A 24,419-nucleotide genomic window follows, 5' to 3' on the forward strand; every position below is an offset into this window, starting at 1 on the left:
TTGAGTCTTGACTGAAGTCACAAAAATATGCATAATTTGGCCTTTATCCATAAAACAAATAGCAACAGTCTCCAGTCAAGGCAGGGATTCAGTTTCCTTTGTTTGGGGTGTGGAAAAAGGAATCTTTTCCAACCTTATTATCTGAGATTTAGTGAATTTTTTACTGAAATATTTTAGAATCTTCATTTTGACAGATGCATTTTGTATGATTCCATGTTTTATTAACAAAGAGGTATTTTGTTTAATTTGTGTTTGAAGATTTACAGGCTTCCAATGTTGTGTTTTAAGGGGAAATGTTTTTGTTGTTGTTTTATTTGTTGAGTAATCAAAGAAAATTCAAATACCCAGTTGCACCAACAAAACCTCTCATGATCCGATGGTAGGTTTTGGATTAGGGCCCTGGAAAGATCACTGGGCACTTATATTGGAGAGCCAGTTTAAGATTTCTTACAAACAAATTTAGCATGGCTAGTCAGTGAGGGTAACACCAGGGAAGCTGAGACCTCTCTAGAGCTAACAGCCTGGGAACTCCACTGACCCTTTTTGAAGTCAGTCTCCAAGAGTTGCCCTTGATCCATCTTAGAAACCAGGTTTATTTATTTATTTTATTTTTAACATTTATTCAGTTTTGAGAGACAGAGAGAAACAGAGCATGAGTGGGGGAGGGGCAGAGAGCGACACACACACACACACAGAATCCAAAGCAGGCTCCAGGCTCTGAGCTGTCAGCACAGAGACCGATGTGGGGCTCGAACCCACAAACCATGAGATCATGACCTGAGCTGAAGTTGGATGCTTAACCAACTGAGCCAGCCAGGCGCTCCTATCTTAGGAACCAGGTTTATAGGTGAATAACACAGGACTCTTAGAAACCCATTTCTGCCTCTACAGTTTGCGAATCTGACATGATACCAAAATGTGTATTTATCCATTGGATGTAATCTCAGGGCTTGAGCAGTGAGATTGGGTATTTGCAGTCCACAAAACAGAAATCCATCTTTTAAGTAAGACAAGAAAATGTGATCTTCCTAGTGATTAAGTGGAAGTCACCTTTGCCTTTGCAAACCAGATTACAATTCTGTTACCTCTTTATTTTGTTTATTAAGCACACCACCATCAGTAAGATTAGAGAAGATAGTAAACAGAAATAAATAGAAATAGAAAATAGAGAAAAAGAAAAAGCCTTTGTTTCTCTTCCATCCTTTCTTTTGGCTGTCCTTGACTTAGGCCTCTTGTTTTCTTTCCTGTGGTTGCCCATCACATCAGGACTTCACATTTTATAAACTAAGTTTCCCTCCTTGAAATGTAGCCATCTGCTTCTGTATCACTGTGAGCAAATTCCTCAACCTCTTTGTGCCTTAATTTCCTTATTTGTGAAATACTGATAGGATAATACCTCTATCATCAAGTTGTTGTGGGGATTAAATGCATTAAGATTATGTCATGTACTGAGCTTAGTACCTGGCTATACAAAGTGCCACATGACCCATCATCTAATAATTGCACATAGAACCTATTAATATATTAATGATATTGAGCTATATACTTCATTGCCAAGTTTCAAAATGTTAAACAAGACAGGGTTGTGAATTCTTTATGTGCAATGGCACAGAGGCTGGTGTTTTGCTTCCTTTTTCTGAATGACTTGTAGAATGTCTTATTGATAAAAAAGGACTGTTGGGTCAGTCCCCAGAAGACTACTGAATGGTGAGAAAGAATGTCCTAAGAATCCCAGGAATCAAATTAAGTCTGTCACTTTATTGGAAAAAGAGACAGGGGTAGCCATTGTGTTGAGCTGCTTGGTTATTATATGTTTTCATTTATGTATTCATTTCTCTCATAGTAGACGTGGTACTTTCTTTATCTAATGTGAATACTCCAAATTATATGACCCTTATTAAATCTTATTTTGAAATTAACTTCTGGCATGGTGAGTGTATTTCCTTTCAAGGCATCACATTTTAAAACATTTAGAATATAACTTCACCCATTTTACATTGAGAATAGTGTATGCAAAATAATTTTGAAGGGCATTTTATTTCCTAGTATGTGTTTCCAGCAGGTGGCTAATGGCTTTTGACCTGCTGTAGCAGCATACAGAACTGAATGTCAGACAGAGTATTTTTTAAAAGCTGCATTTTCATCTTGCATAATGTGCACAGTGATTTTTTTTTTTGAGATTGTCTTGCATATTTTTCCAAGTAGTTATTGATAGAGATGTGTCAATTTGATAGGAAATAGAAAATGTAATGTTACAGCATTTAATTTTTAACAATATTTAAACTTGTTCAGATTGGTAAATATAAGTATCTTAATAAATAATATCAGATCTAATATGTTTACATGTTAAAAACCATTTAAAATTCATGGTATCAGCCTTACATCTTTCCCATATCTTTGAACCATTGTTAAGAAAAATCCCACATTTTAATCCATTCACTTCTCTTTTTAGTGATTTCTATTTTCTCTTGAAATTTATACAGGATATTCCATGGCCTATTTCACACAGCCTTTGAGAATTATACATACTAAATAATAATTCTCAATTTTTGTGTGAAAACAGACCATGACATATACTCTATAAATGATAGAGATTGCTCAGGGTTCCAGGATTAGCAATTATAGATCATTGTCAATGTTAGTTTCAAGTTAATGTTGGCACAAATTTTCATACAACCATAGTCTTTATAAGGATCTCCCACATGGTTTGTACATTTGAGTAACACTCCTGATTTCAACTTTGTTGGATTTTTGAGATGAAGTTGCATATGTAGCTTGATTAATGCCCAGAGTACCTTGTGGGGTGGTGAATCAGAAAATGCCAATGTAAAGAGTTCTGTTTCCTGTACTGAGCGTATTAGAGCTGGCATTTTGCCCCTGAACTGTATGATGAAGGAGGAATATTGTTTGTGTGTTAATGCATTTAAGGCTTAATTTCTGAGGCTGAGTTCTAATCTTGTTTATTCCCTCAGGTAATTACTGGTTTTCAAAATGCAAAAGAAGTATATCATTGGATTTTTTTTCAAATGGTTAAACTTGTAGATGTCCTTTTTTTTTTAAAATTTAGGCACTAAAAATTCTTACACATCAAAGTAGCTTGTGATTCTCATTTGTGGCTAGAGAGTTAATCATCTTTCAGTAGTGCTTTGAAGTTGGCTTTTCTTCTTCTTCTTCTTCTTTTTTTTTTCTTAACCCAGCATGAATTCATGAATAAAACTAACCACTCTGTTAGGTATCGTGCATTATTGCTTTTGCCTATGGCTCTTGCTAATAAAAATTCAAATTCTGGGTAGTTTGCTGGAATTAGACCAATGTAGTATGTGGCATACTTTTTTCCTGTTATGAAGCCCTCTCACAGAAAATAAGTGCAAAGGAAAGCATGGTGGCGGGAAGAAAGGACAAGGCAATTCAAGATTAAATATATTTAGCTTTTCTGCCTATGGTGTGGTTAGTCTGTAACCTACACAAGAGTTTTTATTTCTCAGTGCCCTAGAATCCTTGAAATTAAAATTACTATTCCTTAGGACATTAAATTCCTAAAAATTTCTTTTCTTTAGTCAAAGTATATGAATCTGCTTTTGTGTGTCAGGATGGGGTAACAATAACAATAGCAGTAACTTCATTGATACAGGGTATCTGTGGGCTTGTGAATGCAGCTAGATGGGAAGCCATCAGTTGAAGAATAGGTAGGTGATTGCTAAAATAACTTGGAACTCTGACAGTTGCTAAAATTAAGTCATTTTGCTTACAAAATTACCTAATAATCAAATAGGATTTGATATTTTAACAACTAGGATGTTTTCCACTAACATCGGCACAGAAAAAGGATTGTGCCAAGATGCTTCCTTAAGAAAGCAACATGTTAATTTAGAAACCAGCAAACATGCCAGAATTAGAGAGATGATTGAACAAGACATTCCATCCTGGAGCCAGATGTGCTAAGCTCAGCTGGAAAGACCCTTAAAGTGCAGTTAGGGGAATACATATAAGGACTTATTTAGCAAATTTACATGAATATATTACAGTGGGTAGGAGCATGGTCTCAGGAGTTAGAGATGCCCAGATTTGGTTCTTAGTTTTAATTATTTGAAGGCTGGTCACTTTGGGCAAATAAATTATTCCCTCTCAGCCTCAGGTTTCGTAATTACGTAATAGGAATAGTAATGGTATGTAATTTATATTATTATAAGAAAAAAGTACCAAAAATTTAAATGAAATTTATAGTGAACAAACACAGCTAATTCTAGAGCCTTGGAAATATGCTACCATTTATATATCTTGCATATATTGGAACACATTGTTACCCAGGCTCATACTTGGCCTCAGAATCCTGCTCAACACAGAATGCCCGGAATTTTGTAGAAGTTGGCAGTCAACGTGAAACATTCATTCTCCCTAAACTAATCCACTTCTACCAGTCTTCTCTCTTCCTTCTGTTTTGCTGACAGTATCCCTAATGCAGGTGTCAATTCAGTTACTTAAAAAGTGGGAATAGAGAGATTGGTTATTCATAATCATAATGTTCAGACATTGTGCTGGTTGTTAAGTAGATGTTTCCCAAATTTACATTTCCAGTTCTGTCCTCTACCCCGAGCACCATTCATGAGTTCATTACTTGGCTTCTTCACTTACTAGTCTAATAGGTATCTACATTTACTGCTCACTGCTCTCTGTCCTCCGGCCACATTGGGCTTCTTTATGTTCTTCATACATTATGAGCTTGTTTCTGTTTTAAAACTTTTAGTCTTCCTGATAAGTTATTTTACACATCTTGCTCCTTCTCCTTATTCAAGTATCATTTCTTCTGAGGTTCAGGTTTTTCTGACAAGTGTATCTAAGTCATCTTCCCATTCAGTCAGTTTCTTATCTTCTCATCCTGTAAGTTTCTTCACAGCCCTTTTCTATACATATAAAATTATGTTATTTATATAATTTTTTATTGTTTTATCTCCCATCCCAGAATGCAAGCTTCCTGAGAGCAGTGACCTTGTGTGGTGTGTTCAGCACTGTGTATTCTCAGTACCTAAAAATGTGACTGTTTCCTAGAAGTGCTCTCAACTACATTCAGAGGTAGGATTATTCTTTCCTTAATTTTATAGGTAACAAAAGTGATGCCAGGGAGGTTGAAAGCTTGTCCAAGATCACAGGAATGGAGGTGACAGAGCTGAGATTTAGACCCAGTGCTGTGCCCTAGGAACCTGTGCAACAATGCCTCCCTTTTCACAACTGAAGGTCAGGGACATTAATGGGCGGGAGGGGGCTCTGTTGAGTTCTTGGAACTTCTCTGAGTCTCTGGGCCACAGTTATTGTTCCTATAGCATTGTCAGACAAGCCCTGGTCCTGATCACTACACTCTAGTATTCTTGGCTTATCTTCTCTTCCCTTTGCCTTTTCAACTCAGTGCCCAAGACATGCATGATTAATATTTTACAAGAATGCATTCAGTCCCTTGGGAAAGACAATGAAACAGTGGACTTTAAAGAAGCTCTTGAAGGGCTAGAATTCATAGTTTTGAACCCAGATGTAATTTTCCACCTGGTGTGGTTCTTCCTCTTTCGTAATGCTATATCCTGAGCATCTATTACTTGACAATGGCATTTATTAGGGCTGTAGCTTTTTGTGTGTGAATTTGCTTTAATCACACAGATAATGGTTTGCTTGTAGTTGGCCCCTATTGACTAGACTAGAATAGTTCGGCTTCTGCTCTTTTCTGCTCCATCCTCTACCCCCCATGCAAAATGTGATGCTGAAGCTGGACCACTTATATCGTTTTAGTCTGATACACTGTAGAATACAATAGGCAATCTTGTAATGTGTATATATCATTAAGATGTAGAAATATGTTTTAGCTTTTGGGGGAAAATGAACAGAAAAAGAAAACCAGGGCAGTTGATTAAAAAGGGATAATCCACTGCATAATGAGTCACACCCAGCAAATTATAGAGGAAGAAGTTATTGGTGCTTTTTACTCTAGGACATTTGCTGTGTGTTTCTGCATTTGACCTTTTAGAAGCTATTGACATCATTTGGGAGCTGCCTGTAAACCTGCCTTAATCAGTTAAACGGAAGGAATCTTAGCATTGTGGAACTGACTGGTTGATTAATTTCAATCCAAACACACAGTCCTGCCTGGATGCCCTCTGTGAGACCCTTGCACAAAAGGATTTCATTCAGAAGCATTATAACCCACATCCTACTGTCAGACCCTTTCAGCTCCGTTGGTTTCCTTAGACTGCAGGCAGCTTCTTTAACCCTGCTTATGCTCCCTTTTATTTCACGAAAACAATATCTATGCTGTGATTCATACAAATGCTCTACATTTCCTTCAGAGTTCCTTATTTGTATCCTAGGGAAAATGTATTTTAAAGTTCCACTAATTGAGAGACTAAAATGGGAATTTATTTTAAACTGGCTTCTTTAGAAAAAGTGTATTAGAACTTAATCCAGAGCTTCCTCTGGGAATCATAATCAAAATTAGAATCACGAAATGTTGAAATAACTTTTTGGTATTAGACTAAGCCATCATCTGTAATTCCTTTGACTTTTAGATTCAAAACATTGAAGGCTTTATAATCTGTGTTTAGCTTTGGGAAAACATTAATTGACTCTTGAGTGAGTTCAGAGGTAGTATAAAGATCTAGTTCTGGATCTTTAAATGAAAGCAAAATTAAAATTCTTTAAGGATAAAACTTTGAATAATTTCAGTCTGTTACATAAAGTGAGAAAAGAATCCACACATTGGGTCCTCTGCTGGGCTTGGTTACAAAAGAGGGCAGGTATCTGTGGGGAGGAAATGAAAAAATAACTGCATTCTATAGAATGCTTCCACACATGGAATATTAGCCTGGAAAAGACCAACATCCCCATTTTAAACACCAAAAGACTGAGCCCCCACCCACCCCCACCCCCACCCCAACCCCCACCGGCTACTTGATTAGTCAAGTTCTTAAGGGCCCTTACTGGGTCAGTTTCTACTTCTGCATCATCTAATTACAACACTTTTCTGAAATACAAAGGAAGCTTTTCAGAGATGGTGGCATAATCTGTTTCTCTGTGGTTTTGTTCATTTTCGTTAATTTTAATAACTACTACTTACTGAGTGTTTGTGTTGTGCTGGTACTTTGTGCCTTATCTTTGTCTTCATAACTACAATACGAGGTAGTACTCTTCTTCCCTGTTTGAAAATGAGGAACTGATGTTTAGCAAAGTCAGGGGCTTGCCCAGCATATCAGTTACTCTGAGAAGGTAGGATGAAACAGAGGAAGCAGCCTTTCTATGATGGTAGCTAGATACAGGGAGATAAATTGTAACAAAAGATGTTTCTCCCAAGCCTTGTAAGTTGACTTGAGAATATTATGGTGAATGCATGACTATGCCATGGATCATTGGTAAGACAGAAAAATTAAGGCCATTTTGGCCTGAATTCTTCAGAAACAGCAGATCCACTGTGTAGGAATATGAGGGCACCTCCTTTCTGGCTGCCATTAGAAGTAGTGGATGTCCAGGTGGGGAACATGTTGGGAAATCGGGGAATCTAGAAGCTGTGTGACAGAAGAGAATTCATGGCATCATTCTGAGCTTCTGCTTCTTATTTTTACTTCTAAAAGTGAAATTCCAATTTCTACTTTACCCTACCTACCCTGCTAGCTTGTTTCAAAGATTAAGTGCAATAATTTCGTCTTAAACACTCTGGAAAATGAAAAAAAATTAAGACATAATAAATTTTTGTTCATTTATCCGATAAGTATTTATTGAATGAATGCCAGATGCAAGGCAAGGTGCCATGTAGAGAATAAGAGGCAAATACAGACTTTTGTCTCTACCTTTCAGAAGGTTAAATGGAGCAGGGAGATAAGACACATGCTAATAACTAGACAGTGGAATGCTTTAAATGCAGTTAGTAAGATAGAGAACACTGGTGTTTCTGAGGAGGAACCCATTCCTGATGGAAGGGATGGGCCGTAGAGGATTGTTAGATTGATAGGGAGGAGAGACAGGAGGAGTTGTGGATCAGGAAGTAGGTGTGGGATTTCATGAGGAAGAGACAGAAAGCGCAAAGGCCTGGAGGAGGGAAAGGATGAGGACATATCAGTGTGCCTCACCGGCTGTATGTACCTCTTTGGCTGTATTTAGTTCATTGACTATGTAGCTCAAGGAGGTAGGTTTGACAAAGATGGTTTATAGTGAAGCTGTGAAATCTGCAGTTGATTCCGTGGCTCACAAGGGGCCTGTTAGGATGTTGGATTTTTGTGGTAACCTGGTAAGAAAATGTTTTGTGATGACTCATTAAGGACACAGTGATGCATGAAATGATTAAAGAAGTGAGCAAGACACTGAAGTCAGGGAGACCCGAGACCACAGCACTATGGGAGGAGTGATGGAGAAGGCTGCATAAGAGGGGCAACTATGGGACAGGAACAGAAAGGAGATAGATCACTGAAATTTGGCCCCTGACTGGACTTAAGGACAATGGGGAGTTACAACCCTTTTGCCATTGGAAGTTCTTGTGATACTTTTTTTTTCTTTTAATTAAATCAGTATGAATTTGTTTTAGTGAACTAATTTGAACCCAAATGCTAGTATAATCCCATATGCCACTGTCATTTTTGATTGTTTTTGTACTTATAGTATGTTTAACTGAAATTAGGAAAAGGGTTGTTTTAAGACCAGAGGAGCCAAGAACATTGCTCATCTGGGCTAGAAATTCAATGTAAATTATGAGGCAGAGCTGATTTGGGATTAAGGGTGTTTATATATATCATCAGAAAAGTGATTTGGGGGAGGAGGTAGGCTGGCTACTGTGGCTGACTGTTAAGGCTTTAGAAATCCTGGCCGAACATCTCCTCAAAAGTGGCACTTTAACCCCCATTTGCTTCTGAATCAGCACTTGCCAACATAAATTTACTTTAGTTAAAGAAACAGGGTCAGCTCAGGGCCTTGTTGAACACTAAACTTTGATTGAAGGATTACGGTGGTTGCATGGGAATTATATGAGATTGATCATACTTTGGTAGTCAAGGGGTGACTTCTTTGGGAAAAATGCTGTCTTTTGTTGTTGTTGTTGTTGTTGTTGTTGTTTTTGGAAGAGTATTTTCACCTTCTAACTTTGGTTTTCTTTCAGTTTGAGAAATTATAATATTGTTGGATATCTGTGAAGCCTTGGGATCTGCTAGGAAATAAGAAGTGGATTTTCTGATGTTTAGGACAAATTAAAGGGGTGTACAGTTATCCAGCAAGAATATGTCAGAGCTTGGTGGAGCTCATGCTGTCATTGGGTAGATTCTGTCCCTGATCCCAGCTCTGTGCTGTGAGTGGCTTAATGTAGGTGTGTACTTCACAGGGCTTCTCTGTGAGATCCTCAGGGATCCAAGGAAGAGGTAGTGATTTTTGTACGAAGTTGTCAATTTAGGAAAGCGTTTATAATCTTCTCTAAGAAGGTGGTGAGATTGCACTGATTATAAAGTGTATTGGAGTGGCAAGAGGAAATAGAACACTGATGAGAAAATGATTTGTAGATTAAAAGGAGAATAAAAACTAAATGAAGCCTGGAGTTAGGGAATGGAAGTTGGAGAGATTACGCTTCTTTTCTGTAAAGTAGACATCTTTTAACTTTATTTTTTAATGTTTATTTATTTTAGAGAGAGAGAGACAGAATGCAAGCAGGGGAGGGGCAGAGAGAGAGGGAGACACAGAATCTGAAGCAGGCTCCAGGCTCCCAGCCATCAGCCCAGAGCCTGACGCGGGGCTCGAACTCATGGACCGCGAGATCGTGACCTGGCTGAAGTCGGAGGCTTAACCGACTGAGCCACCCAGGTGCCCCTAAAGTAGGCATCTTTAATAAGACCCATAATCTGGCTACCTGGGGCCATTTGTCTCAGTGACACTTGATTTCTATTCCTGCTGGTGGTCTTACATGTTGCGTTCAGCCCTTTGGTCGGAAATCTCTTGCTTTGGCCTTACTTTTGGATATACTGTTTTTTAAGCTGTACCTTTTAAAAAAATGTAACAAACTAGCTTTACTGTTGGACTATTCCTTTTTGACTGTCAGTTTTCTACAAAAGTCCATTCACCTTCTCCCTTTTGTGTGTGTGTTGTCCAGATAGCCTTTATTTGCTTTTCCCATCCAATTCTGTTTAGACAGGTGGATCATCTTCCTTCTGAGAACTGTTTAAAGCAACCTTAAAATTGTCTGGCTGGTGTATTAGGATATAGTCCACTAAAGCTGTCATTGGTCTTCTCTGAGAGCAAGTAGAATAGAGTAACAAGTTCAAACACATTTTCCATTTTTTGAATTACAGTTGTAATTCATATCCATGGGTAAGAAAAACACTTAAAAGTATAAAACTATTATATAAAGTAAAAATTGGAGCATACTCTCAGTCTGTAATTGGATATGTAACTTCTAGACATTTTCCAATGCATATTCAGGTAAGCAAACACATTTATTTTAAAACATGAATCAATATATATATATATGTGTGTGTGTGTGTGTATATATATATATATATATATATATATAACTATTGTCACTTATATCATGGTACACTTTGCATATGTATTTACATTTTCATTTATATCATGATAAAGTTTGCATATTTTGCTTCTCAAACTGAGGATCTCAGGAAGAACAAGTAAAATGAAGGGAGTAATTCCATTTTGTTGGAAGGCTTTTTCATCTTACCAAAGTTAAGGAACCCTGAATTTTGTGTTTTTTTGTGACAGCTGACTATTCTACTTTCACAATTCTCCCTAACCTCTACAAGCAGTGAAAAGTCCAACTTGTCAATGAGTATAAATTCTCTACATTATTCCGGGTTGTAAATCGGTGCTGTTGTATTCTATTTTACTATTTTTTTAAGCAGTATTATCGCTATGCATTTGTACACTGTTTACTCACAAGGGAAACATTAAAAGGCAGGCCGCACCTCATCTAGATTGAAATAGAGATAATAATAGTTTCTTTGAAGTAGCTTAGATCTAAGTATACTGTACAGAATGACAACCTTCATTTTTTATTGCGTTATGAATATCTTAAAGATGATCTGCCAAGTTACTTGCGTTACGATTACAGTATCTGCAGTAGAAAAATTAGACCGGGGTATTGTTTAAAAAACATGTCAATCCAATCTTCATGGAGAAGAAAACAATAGTTTTCATACCACAGATGATAAATTGTATACTTATTAAAGCATCACATCTGATCGAATAAGCATGGTATATCATTACAGATTCAGTCTGATGTTGAAGTGTTGTTATTTTAAGCAATTACTTTAAACCTGGTATTTTTTAAAGGGATTGTATTCCCACGAACGTGGGTGACAGATGTGGAGGAGGACAAATAGTTCAAAGGGAGATTTAAATTATGTGTAGTTTTAGGGAATGTTACAAGTAGAAGTAATTCTGCGTGTGATAGAAGAGACTTAATCAAAAAGACTGTGTGGCAGTAAGACAGCAGATTTCTTCTGATTTTATCTGGGTGTCATAATTAGGCATTTCGCTGGAGGTGTTTCCTGGATAAGTGATGTATTGGCAAGGCTTTCCTGGAGCTTGGAGATAAATGGAACGGGCAGCTGCTGCCTCCTGGAGAAGTAAATAGAATCAGTTTTCATTGTTATCAGCACATTGACCTCCGAAGGCACAGAAGTGAGCTTTCTTTTCAAATGGAATCAAGTATTCATCCTCAAGGAAAAGGATGTTTGTAATGCAATAATATTAATGCTCGTTAAGTGAGAAAACCATCTATGAATACTTACACTGTTGCTACCTGGGAGCATTATTTATTGACCTGTGACTTTGTCAGAGCTTCAGCTGTGAGATGAATATTGCTAGTGGAATCATGTAATGACATTTGTCATTAAAAAGTCGCGTCTCAATGAATAGATTCAAAATTCACTGAGTCCCCTTGCTCTGTGTCACATTTGCCGCTTCTGTGACAATCTTCACTTCCCACTTAGCAAATCTGAGCCTGGTAGCTTGAGCCCCAGGAAGTTGTTAAAGCAATTAAAGGCTTCTGTCTCCCAGCACATTGCTTGGTTACCATAGTATCCTCTGCCTCCAAGTCTCTCCTGATGATGTCAGTATGCTTACAGGGGTTGTTCAGAGCTTTTACGTGGGGATGATTCACCCCGCAATAAAGCCCCTCTCCCGTTGCTCGGTTTCCAGCGCACTTTCAGACGTCCCTAGAAATGGAAGGTGAGTGCCTTGTTTTGCATATCAGAGAATTAATAATGCCTCTATTATTCTGTTTTAGGTATGTGAATGGTTTCTTCTTTCTAAGATATACTAATAACTGAAATCATAGTATATGGGAGCATTTCATCCAATTACCTGGAATAGACTTACAGTTTGTACTCAAAGTGTGTGTTTGTGTGTGTGTGTACGCATGTGAGATAGGTTTATAAAAATAACTGAATGCACAATGTAATGCTTGCTACTCTCCCTGGTAAGCAGCATTAGCAAACACAGTAGAGCTTTTGATTACAAATTATTTGAAATACATAAATTCCCTAAAATATTTTGACAAGCGTCACTGTTTTTAAGTCTGTAAATTATATATTTTTATTGGTAGTTTGTACATTTTATCCAGTTTAAATATTAACATTTTAAAGGTCAAGATGACATGGGCAGATAGTAGAAAAGAAGGGCCAGGTTGCATTGAGAATTTGCATTGTTAGAGAAATTAAAACTTCCATTATAGCAACAAAGATTCAGTTACAGGGAGATGTATGAAGCTTCAAGTATATTAATAACTACCATTTCATACTTATTTTATGCTTTTAATGCTTTTCTAAATAACTCACAATTTGATAGTAAAAACAATGCTCCTATTGTCATGTTAAATGAAATTAGGGCTTTATAAAAGTTTTCCTTTAATGCATATTCATGCTTCTTAATGATAAGCCAGCTGAGTTCAGCTCTATGACAAGAATACTTTAGAACCACTTACAACATTCTCCTAGAAGAGCCATGAACAAACATTTCCCTTGAAAAGTTAGTTTTGTGTTTCAATTTTTCTACTATGGTATGCCTCTTCGATAGACAATAAATGATGACACACAAGGCAGGTTTCTTCCTCCCAGCCTGCTTCTGAGTCTCGATGCATTATGAGAGTTCTGTCCATATGACAAGATCAGTCTTGCATTTATTTCCTCTTGATTTCCACAGGACTGGTTGAGTATGTCTATGCAGACCATGCTACTGTGTATAAATGAAGTTGGTAGGTGAAGGCAGTTTCTAATTAATTAATGGATAGCTTTGCAAGAGAAAGAAAGAAAAAGAGTAGAGTGAATGGAGTAGAGAGCCCCTCTCCCCCAATTTTAATGTAACTGAACCTTCATTGTGTGTGGAAGTAAACAGGTGGCTCTTTTGAGATGTGGGTCAATGGTTTAAATGGTTTAGTCCATTTCTAGAGAGACATTGATTAAAATTTTTGTTTTATTTTCAGCATCTTCTAGAATATACCTTCCTTTGTTTTTGTGTGATACTTAGTGGACTGGTGATACCCTTCACTCACCTTTCTACAGAGAATCTGTGAGAAATAGAGTTGTGAGGGAGTGTGAAAAGTTAAAAAATTTAAATTTAACTACTTGTACGTGAAGAATTTCTGTCTTAAATATCATAAATGCTTATTTATGAGTTCTATTCTGAAAACATGCTAAACTACTTTGACTTTTAATTACTTTATGTTTAGAATACTTAATCCTGTTCATGTGTTTGAAAATTTGCTAGTTAATTGCTATCAAAAAAAATTCCTGGGGCACTTGGCTGGCTTAGTCAGTAGGGCTGTGGCTCTTGATCTCAGGATTGTGGATTTGAGCCCTGCATTGGGTATAGAGATTACTTAAAAATAAAATCTTTTTTAAAAAGTTCCTGAGAAGTAGAGAGATATTATGACTTATTTACTACATATTGAGATATGTATTACATATATTACATTTTTACATTACAGTAATGTAATTAATAAATTACATTACATTAATATTACATTACATAATTACCTTACTACATATATTGCATAACTTAGATCATGGTAGGTTAAATACTAAAGAAATTAAGTCAGTGTAAAGTGTTTTCATACTTTGAAAAATTCTTTTATTGAAAACCTCTTTCCAAATGCTTGTGTTAAAAAGGAAACTTTTATATCCAAGCTATGTTCCATGAAATTTTTGCTCATTGTTGTATTAATGTTTTGGGTGATATAATTTAATCTATTGAGTAACTAACTCTTTGTAATTAAAAAATACTTCTGTAATTTTGAGCCCTTAATATAACCATGAAGATATTTTCCTGCTGACTTAACAGATACGGGTGGCAGTTTCTAGAGAGTATACTGTGAAGATTATTACAGTTTCTTTTATCCTTGAGTTAAGAAGTAATTCCAAGCAGTTTTAGGCAGGGGGTTTTAAAAATTGTCTTAGGAGAGTTTTCATTTTATTCTTTCATTTTATTCCTATGTCATAATAAGAATGTTTTAAGTTTTACAGATACTCAAACTTGTTCTTGCTCAAAATATGAAAATGGCAGGTCTGTAGAGTTTACCATCATGAGACGATGGACTATGGCAGGAGAAGCATCACTTTGGTTGTCACCAGAAAGACAACAAGCTAAATGAAACTAGTATCCAAAAGAATTAGAAGAAGCTGTATGGAGAAGATAGACCTGAAAATAAACATTCTTTTTTCCAATGAGAGAAAGCGGTTCAACTTGTAAGGGACTGGTTAAGTGCTTTGCCCCAATTTTTTTTTTTTTTTGTTTTGTTATTGTTTGTTTTGTTTTTTTGTTCTTTTAATGGCAGAGCCAGGGCTAGAACCTGGACGCCCACACCCTCATAGGCTGGTTTTCATTATCATGGCAGCATTCTCCCTAGTTGGAGGTGAGCCCTTTTTCCTAGTCAACTTTTAAACCTACTTCTCCCCTGCAAAAGGAAGGATTACAACAATATAATAAGTAGGGAGTTTATTAGTTTTCATTTGTTGCTGTAACACATTTAGCCAACATGGTGGCTTAAAGAATACGGTATTTTATAGCTCTGTTGGTTAGTAGTCTGGCACAGCTCTCAATGGACTACAAAGTCAAAGTATCAGAAAGGCTACATTCCATTCTGGAGGCTCTAGGCGAGAATCCATTTCCCATCTTTTCCAGCTTCTACGAACTGCCTGTATTCTTTGGCTCATGGCCACTTTCCTTCCTCTCTACAGCTAGCAAATGCTGAAGGAATCCTCATGCAGCCATCTCTCTGGTTCTCTGCAATTGGGGCAGAGTCTCGACTTTTAAAGAATTAATGTGATTAGATTAGGCTGATTTTATAACCCAGGATAATCTCTCCATTTTAAGGTCCTTAACCTTAATCACATCTGCAAAGTCCTTTCTGTCCTGTAAAGCAGCATATTTTACAAGTTCTAGGGATTAGGAAAGAGGCATCTTTCGAGACTTTATCCTGCCCACCACAGAAAGCTTACAAAATGTACCGCTGATTTTATCAACATTAAATTCACACATTGGATATTTTTATTGACAACTATAAGTTAAACTGGTGATTGCCTACAGACACTATGAAATTTTGACCTAATTCGGTGGGTGCAGCCATCCCCTGCATAATTAATGAGGAAAAATCAGATTAGAGAGTAGTGTTTCACCAATTCAAACATTTAAAACTCTGAGGTATGGATCTGAGCCTTATAAAGTGACACAATTCTCAGTTTAATATTTTTAGTGAACGGCTCATGTCAAATGAAGTTAATTAAACAAAACTGATTTGGGAATGCAAAAATTCCATTAGTTACCTCGTATGTGAATCATCCTGGGTTTCTTTAGATACTGAAGGGTAATGGTGGGGCCGCCAGACGCAAAGGTGAGCCCTGGTAACCCTGAGTTTTGAATAACGCTGTCATTCATTGATCTGCCGTTAAGCCATTTGCGTCAAAAGACACAGCAGATGAATCTGACAGGTATGCCCTAACTGGTTTCCTAGGAAAGGCACAATATATTCCCACAATCAATAACACTAGACTTGAGGCCAACAGCTGCAAAAATATTTTATTGTTCATATCCTGTGTTTATCATAGAGTTGAGCCAATTCATGGCACATGTATCCATCCATACTAAGCATTAGGTCATTTATATCTAACAGTAGTTTTTAAAACTTCTTTGCTAAACACCAGTGGTAAAAGATGCAGAGGAGAGAGAACTCTAGCATATTACTTTTGGACAGAAAGCCTAAAATTACTTTTTGCTGTGGTTCTCTGAAGGAAAAGAAATGGGAAGAAAATCAGCTATATTCTTTCTCATATTCCTTTTTATTTTTGGAATCATTTTCTAAGGAAAACTGAAAACTACCTTACAACCCTTGCTTAGAAGACATGAGCTTGTGGAAGGCACATTTCTTTGCAAGAAGTAGCTATGGGTCCTTTTGGTACTAGAGGGGTGCAGCATCCTTAGGATTCTATATAAAAGCATAATCTGATTTCATCCCATCATGGGATTTATTTTTCAATAAAAATATCATTATTAAAAGAAAGGTGTTATTTGACAATGAAGTTGAAAATAAAATCAGCTAAACAATTTGATAAACAACATAATAGCTGTGCATCTATAGAAAATATCTCCAAAAATTTAGTTGAAAGTTTCTTCATGCTTATATTAAATTCACTTCAATGTTTACTTTTATCAATAGTACGTGTTAAATGCTAATATAAATGAAGAAAACACAAACACTTTTAAACGTTAAAAAAAATGTGTACACAATACTCAATACTGAATTCCCCAGCTATGGTACATTAGAGATTAAATCTCTTTGTTTCCTTAAAAAAAAAAAAAAAATCATGGAGCAGCTGCCATCTCTGATAGAAGAGACTATTTAATCTTTAAATCATTTTGAACTGGCTCAGTTGCTTTGCCGATCCTTTAACTTTGTTAAAAATTATCTTAAAAGCTTATCTTTGAGAGAAATCAGAGATAAAGGAACTAATTAATGGAGATGAGAGTTTTGAGGTTCTGAATCATATGTGGTCAGTGAGTGGTGGATAAGGTGGAAGGAAACTTCAAAATCAAAACTTAAAAGATTGTTATGATTTCTCACAGACTGTTTTGAAAACCAGCTCGGTTTTATTTCTAGGGGGATTTTCTCAGGCAATGGGAGTAAAGGCAATCAGCAAAGAAAGGATGGAACTAGGCAGTTATCCTAAATCTTTCTTGTTCCAAAGCCTTTGTAGATCAGAGAACCACCACAAGCTCTACTCACTTTCCTCACTGACCTTGCATTCCATTGTTTTCCTTTAATTGTTGCTTTAATTTGACTTCCGGCCTTAAAATAGGTGAGCCTTGCAAAAAGGAAAGCAATTATTGAAATTTTTATGAAGAAAGTTATGTTATTTTAATTTGTGGAATGCCCCTGTTTCTGTCAATTTCCGCTATGGAAGCAAGATTCTATAACCATGGACCAATTTTTTTCATTAACTCCTTCTTTGGAGCGAGTATTAATGGAAATAAATGGTTCCCATTCTGCTTGCAAAATCTGTGGTGGGGCTGGGGGGCAAAGTCAGAGCAGCAATACTTAAATGACAAAAGGCACAGGGAGAGAGGCTTGCCATCTTCTGTCAGGGGGTTACGGTGAGGAGGGCAGCACAAGACCAGCCAAGAGGGTGGAAAGCTTAGACAGCACCACTTCTCATGCCTGGTTCTTACACTTGATCTTAGCCAAAAGGCCGAGAAGCGATGTCTCATGCCTGATTCTTATTGTATCCTAGATGACTTTACAACAAGTAAGCCTATGTTGGGGGTTAGTAGGTTGATTCCTGGGATTTAGCCACAGTCATGCTAGAAAATAGAGCTGTTCTCAGGTGCTTTCTTCCCATTCCAAGGGTGTTGGAGAGGGGAGGCAATTGCAGACCATCATGCGGCCTTCAATATTCCTAAGTAAGGGAATGAGCTCACCAATGATTTAGCTAAATTGAAACCTTCTGTTACCAAATACATACCACAAGTTAAGTTTAACGTTTTCCCTAGAGTCTTAGGAGAGAAAGTGACAGATGAATGTAACTTACCAATTGGAGTATTAGAGTATGACAGGAGTCAGGTGGCATTGTTTTCCTTTGTTGGCAAAGGTCAGTCTTGCCCTCTTCAATCAAAGTGCAATCTCAGTGATTACTATTGAATGCTGTCACGTGCATGGTGGTGCACTAAACACAATGCAGAATTAATCAAAGGACGATGTGACCTTGTATTTCAAGGAGTTTCCGCTGAAAGAGGAACTACATATGGACAGTAACTTTCTTATCACTTAATAACCCATATTGTCTTATTTTCATGGTTATTTTTACCAAGTGGCAAGTTCCAGTTGGAATTTGATAAAGTCATTTTATTTACATTCTACTGAAAAGTAATGTTTTTAAAAACGGTAAATGAGGGGCCCCTGGGTGGCTCAGTCGGTTAAGCGGCCGACTTCGGATCAGGTCATGATCTCGCGGTCCGTGAGTTCGAGCCCCTCATCGGGCTCTGTGCTGACAGCTCAGAGCCGGGAGCCTGTTTCAGATTCTGTGTCTCCCTCTCCCTGACCCTCCCTGTTCATGCTCTGTCTCTCCCTGTCTCAAAAATAAATAAAACGTTAAAAAAAAAAACGGTAAATGAGTTGATGTATTTACTTGGTGGCAGACTTACTGTTATGCTGTTAAGCGTTTTATCCTCCCACCTTTCTTGGTCCCACTTGCCTGACTTAAAAAAATTTTTTTTGACCTTTCTTAATTTTTGAGAGAGAGAGTGAACAGGGGAGGAGCAGACAGATAGGGAGACAGAATCAGAAGCAGGCTCTAGGCTCTGAGCTGTCAGCACAGAGCCCAATGTGGGGCTCGAACGCACAAGCCACGAGATCATGACCCGAGCTGAAGTCGGACGCTTAACCAACTGAGCCAACCACTTGCCTGACTTAAAACTCACATACTTTCTTTGTGTTTTTTCTGTTGTAGAATGTCTTTCTCTTCCTTATTACCCACACATGTAACATACACATGCTGACATACATGGGGTTACTTCACAATGAATGCTTCCTATGTCAGTCCTTCTCTTTACTCTTGTTTGCCTCTTCCTTTAGGCTCCCTATAATATTTAATGCAAGCAGCCCACTTCCTGTGTATGGGATCCCTATTGAGTGTAAAGCATCATGCTACACGTGGTGGCCTCTGCCTCTCCCTTTCTCCCGCTGCAGAGCCTTGATTGTATAGTTATCAGTCTCTTCTGTGGGTGGAAGGCAGGTAAAATTAAAGGAGAGACAGGGCAGAAGGAAGAGGCCTGATTGGTTCTAGAGAAAAGAAATTGAAGGTCGATTTTGTAAACCAGGAAAAGGAACTGAGAGCACTGATTGTGTTGAGACACTGGAGTCTTGTTAAGTTGATAGGATGAGGTAAAGAAGCAGCACCAGCAGAATTATTTTGACTGTTTCATAAGGCGTTTTATGGTGAGTAAAATGGATTGCAATATTTGCACATTGAAACTTCTGCACTAAGTTACCAGTGTATCCTTTTCAAATGGCTAACACCCAAGTGCAAAAACCTCAAAACCTTACATTTCTTAGAGATCACCTCAACTATTCTGTTACCCTACCCATTCTCTGGCCATCATTTCTCAATCTTGGGTGCTAAACTTGGAAAGTGAATTCTTTACTTACTATTTAGAAACAATGTGTGTTTTCTAAATGAAACTTAAAGAGCCCAAGATTTTTTTTTTATGCCAAGAAGCAACATATATTAGGCTTGATAATAGTTATCTAGAGTTGCCTCCTAATATGTTAACTCTGAGGACTCTCCGGTAAAATCGAACCATTGTTGAAAGACTGATTGTGCAGAAACAATAGCCTGAAATTTGCCCAGACGTAGTAAAATGTTGGAAGTTTGAAGAAGAATTGATTTTTCTTGTCATTGTATTTTTCACTGTAACAATCTCCTGTATTGATTTGGTTTACAGTCTATGGTCTTTTTGTGTCATAGCAGATAACTCACTGGTTATCTGCCTGAAGTTTCAGTGTTTGGGATTTTTTCATCTTTGCAGTAATGTCAAAGAAATGTAGTGGTTAGTAGTTTTTAAATGCGAAATTTGGCAAAAAGAAAAAGCATCCTTGATGAAAGCGTTCACTGAGGAATTTTTACTTAGGCTTCATGACACCCAGTAATTATCAGATTGCAGTTACTTTTCAGAGGTGTTTACCCTGAGTTGAAGTTTTCACCAATCGATGATTTGAACCATGAATTAACTTTCATGTTAATCCATTGATTTACCTCAGCATTCAGTATGCCAGCCTGTGTAAAATTACTATATTGTTGCTAGGCACGTATTTTTAATTCGTTGCTGCAAAAGTTAATACTGGGCTCAGACAATCCCTGGTTTAAGAAACTTACATCAGAGTGGGAGAGAGAACCTGAGAACATAAGGCTATGATTCTACCCTCATACACGGTCTTTCTTTGCCCTCCTACACAGCAGAATGCTCAAGTATGGTTGTTGAATTTTTCTGCAGTTCATTTCCTCCTGGTCTGTCTTGAACCCACTTCTTTTGGAGCCCACTTCTCCACGAAACCTGCTCATGTCAGGACCGTGACTCACTTTCAAGTCAATACCTTGGTCAGTTCTCAGTTCTCCTTGGATGTTACTTGAAGTATCTTTTGAAAAGGTGGTCATTTTCATTTTCTACTTCTACAACTATCACATTCTTTTTGTTTTCTTTCAACCTAACTTGCTGTCCTTCCCAGTCTTGTTGGCTGGTCCTTCACCTCCTTAGAACTTAGGACTCTTTACAGTCCTCCTTACTCTAAATGTTGGATATCCTAGGGTGCAGTCCTTGGTCCTGGTTTCTTTTCTGTTGAAACCCAATTTCTTAATGATCTCATACATTTTCTTGCCTTTAAATTCTATCTAACATTGACAGTTTCCAGATTCATATTAGTGATCAGAACCTCCCTCTTTAACTCTAGATAACATATTCCACTTGGGGAGTCTAATAGGCATCCTAAATGTAACATATTCAAAACTTCTGATCATCCCCCTGTGTCAGATACTCTTCCTATAGTCTTTCTCCTATCAAATATCCCAGAAATGATCAATGTTAATTAACACTTTGACATATGTCTTTCCAAGCTTACGTGTGTGTGTGTGTGTGTTTCTCATTGCTATTCATGAGATCGTTTTGTATATACCATTTTTTCCTCTGATCCTTCCCTACCCACCCCCTGCCCCACTTTACTATGAACATGTTTTGTATACTCTTGAATGTTCTTTGGGAATCTTGCTTTTAGTAGCTATTTGGTTGTACCATAATTTATTAATGACTCTTATGAGTGAATATTGGATTGCCTCCCATGACTTGCTATTATAATTTAAACTATAACTAGCATCCCCATTACATCTAGTATCCGTGTTACAAAAGGAAAGAAAAAGCCACTTAATCATTTTAGTTCTGCAAGATCCCAATATGGTAGCCACTAACCATATGTGGTTTTTGAACACTTAAATGTGACTAGACTGAACTAAATGTGCTGTAAATGTAAAATACACACCAGAAATCACAGAATTTGAAAAATACAATATCTTATTAATAATTTTTATATTGATCACTTATTGAAATAGTATTTTGTTTTATTGGGCTAAATACGATATACTTTAAAAATTGATTTCATCTTTGTCCTTTACTTATTAAAATGTGACTATAAGAAAATTAAAAGTGGGGCGCCTGGTGGCTCAGTCAGTTAAGCCACCAACTCTTGATTTTGGCTCAGGTCATGATCCCAAGTTTGTGCATGGGGTCGAGCCCTGCATCAAGCTCCGTGCTGATCATGGAGCCTACTTGGGATTATCTCTCTCTCTCTCCCTCTGCCTCTCCTTCACTCATAGGCTCTCTCTCAAAATAAATCACTAAACACTTAAAAAAAATTAAAAGTTAACATGTGTGGCTTACAGTATATTTCTTCTGTTGGACAGTGCTGTTTTAGTAGCTCGGGTCAAAAACCTTGGAGTCATTCTTTTCTCCTCTCTTCCTTTTCTACTACTTATCCTGTGAATGCTACCTAGAAGCTGACCACTTTCCCCACATTTGCTACTGCCACTCAGATCCAAGCTGTCATCATTAACTCTTGCTTAGATTCTTGCAACAGGCATTTAACTTGTCTCCTGACTTTTACAGTCTAATTTCAATATATTGGCCGAGGTCATTGTTTTAAAACATGTCAGATCGTGCCTCTCCTCTTCTCAAAACCTTCCAGTGGCTTCTTGTATTCAGGGTAGAGGTTAAGTCCTAAAAAAGCTGGTCTCCATCTACCCCTTGGACTGTATTTCTACACTCTCCCTGTGGTGAGCCAAACTTGTTGCCCACCTGAGGTCTTTACATTTTCTCCTACGGCACCTGGAGTGCTCTTCCTCCAGTTACCTGCCGGGCTGTACCTTCACCTCCTTCAGGTATTTGCTTCTTTGTGAAATCTTCCATTAACACCCTATTTAAAATTATCAGCCTGTCCCGCCCAACTGTACCCAATAATCCCTAATTCCCTTTCTCGATTTTTTTTTCTTAGTGCTTATCATCTAACATATTTTTCTTACGATTGAGTTGATTTTCTGTCTTTCCCCACCAGAACATAAATTCCATGAGGGCAAGAACCTTTGTTTTATTCACTGCTATCTCTTGAGCTCTGAAAACAATGTTTAGCATATATTAGGGGACAAATAACATTTGTCAATTGGATGAGTAAATGAACTTATTAGCACTACAGGTGCTCTAAGGACTTGAAGTGAAAGATTATAGGTGTTTTGTGAGATAAGACAACTGCTGCTTTCTTTACTGAAATGAACTAAAAGGAGGTAAGATTGGGTAATCATGGTGGGGCATTGTTAGAGAGGACCTTAAATCCTAGGTGGAGGGATCTACATTTAACTCAGTGGACTATTAGGAGCCATTCAAATTCTTTAAGTAGAAGCACAATAGACTGACACTTACTTTAATCCTGTAGGTAAGAGAATAGATAGATGGACAGAGAGACAGTTGATGAAACAGTGCATAAAAGAATAATTGATTATATCACAGAGAGACCAGAGACAAGAAGACCAATTGAATGGATAATAAGGTCATGCAGTTGAAAACTAAGGACTTGCTACAGGAACCTACAGGTTTTGACAACCAATTGTATGTGATAAGGGAGGAATAAAAAGATAAAGATGACTGTTCTCTAATCCCCAATGGCAGCCTTGATGGGAAGGTAAGAAGAAATGGGGAATCCTGAAGGAGGCAAGTTTGAAGGAAATAAGTGATTTCAGGCTAGGGAAATCTTAAGCTTAAAGAGATAGGAATTCATGCAATGTTTTCATGCGCATTTCAAGTTTCTTCAGTGATGAGAGCACATTTGACCAAACTTGGGAGCTTGCTGCCTCTTAAATTCATGCTATGAAGATGTTCTGGGAAAGGTAGTAGAAGGATGACCCTGCTTTTATTAGTATTTGCCAATGGAAATATAGTGAACTCTGCTTTAGATTTGCATATTGCAGAAACATTAATTATTCCCAAATCAGTCTGGGCCTAACAACAACCTGGAGTATTGGTGAAAGAGATAATGTCTAGTGTAGAGTGTTTGCTTGCTGCTAATTAGTAGTGTTGGGATTGGCATGTTTGGAGCAGTCATTAGGACTGAAACTGAATTATTTTAGTCATGTTTGCAAAGAAAGTCACAGAATGCATTGTGAATTACTTTGTGAAATTACATTTTCTGACTTCATATAGTCTTTAAGAACTGAAGTTTGCATGTCCTTGCTCATTGAAAATGTTTCTGTAGTATAATCAAGGAGCTTTAAGTAAAGTTGTTTTACATGCTATGCCAGTGTTTGTGGGCATCATAGATAATCTCATTAATTTCTTCTGGGTATTTAAGGATAGATTCAAATTATTGACCTCACCAATGGGTTTATTTCTTATTTTTGATTTTTGGTGACATGTCTTTTTTTGAAGTTATGACTCTACTTCAGAGGTAGCTTGTTAGATGGTCTTCCACCTAAAACATAAGTTGCAGTGAAAGCTCATAAAACTTCCACCAGGCTAAACTTTTAACCACTGTACAAGAAATGAAGAGATTTATGTATCATTAGCAACCGTCTGTTTCTGGAACTGATTTGATTCATTCAACAGATATTTTTTGCAAATCCACTATGTGTCAATACTATTGATCTACCAACAAAAATTCCTCCCTTTATGGAGTCTGTATTCTAGTTGTGTAAAACTGACAATAAACAAATAATTAAAATATATTGACTGTTTGAGTATGGTTAGCACCGATAGAAAAATAACAAAGCAGGAAGTAGAGGTAGGGAGTGATGAAGTGTTTGTGGTTGGGTTTGCAATTCTATTTTGAGTGGTCCGAGAATGACTCACTGAGGGTCATGGTTGAACCTTTGGAGGTG

The 24,419-nt window shown here is 37.3% G+C and overlaps 1 protein-coding gene across 14 annotated transcripts in view; it reads left to right on the forward strand.

Annotated features, from left to right (window-relative positions):
- The window catches only part of PAM (peptidylglycine alpha-amidating monooxygenase), a 283,688-nt gene that overhangs the window by 39,914 nt on the left and 219,355 nt on the right, over window positions 1–24,419 (forward strand). Inside the window, exon 2 of one of the 14 annotated variants that reach the window (XM_027037013.2) lies at window positions 4,961–5,070. The exons of the other annotated variants lie outside the window; for them this stretch is intronic. The gene's annotated coding sequence lies outside the window, so the exon portion shown is untranslated. The remainder of the gene's footprint in view (window positions 1–4,960; window positions 5,071–24,419) is intronic. 14 annotated transcript variants of the gene reach the window in all.

This window comes from Acinonyx jubatus, chromosome A1 (genome assembly GCF_027475565.1).
Source record: "Acinonyx jubatus isolate Ajub_Pintada_27869175 chromosome A1, VMU_Ajub_asm_v1.0, whole genome shotgun sequence".
Classification (NCBI taxonomy): domain Eukaryota; kingdom Metazoa; phylum Chordata; class Mammalia; order Carnivora; family Felidae; genus Acinonyx; species Acinonyx jubatus.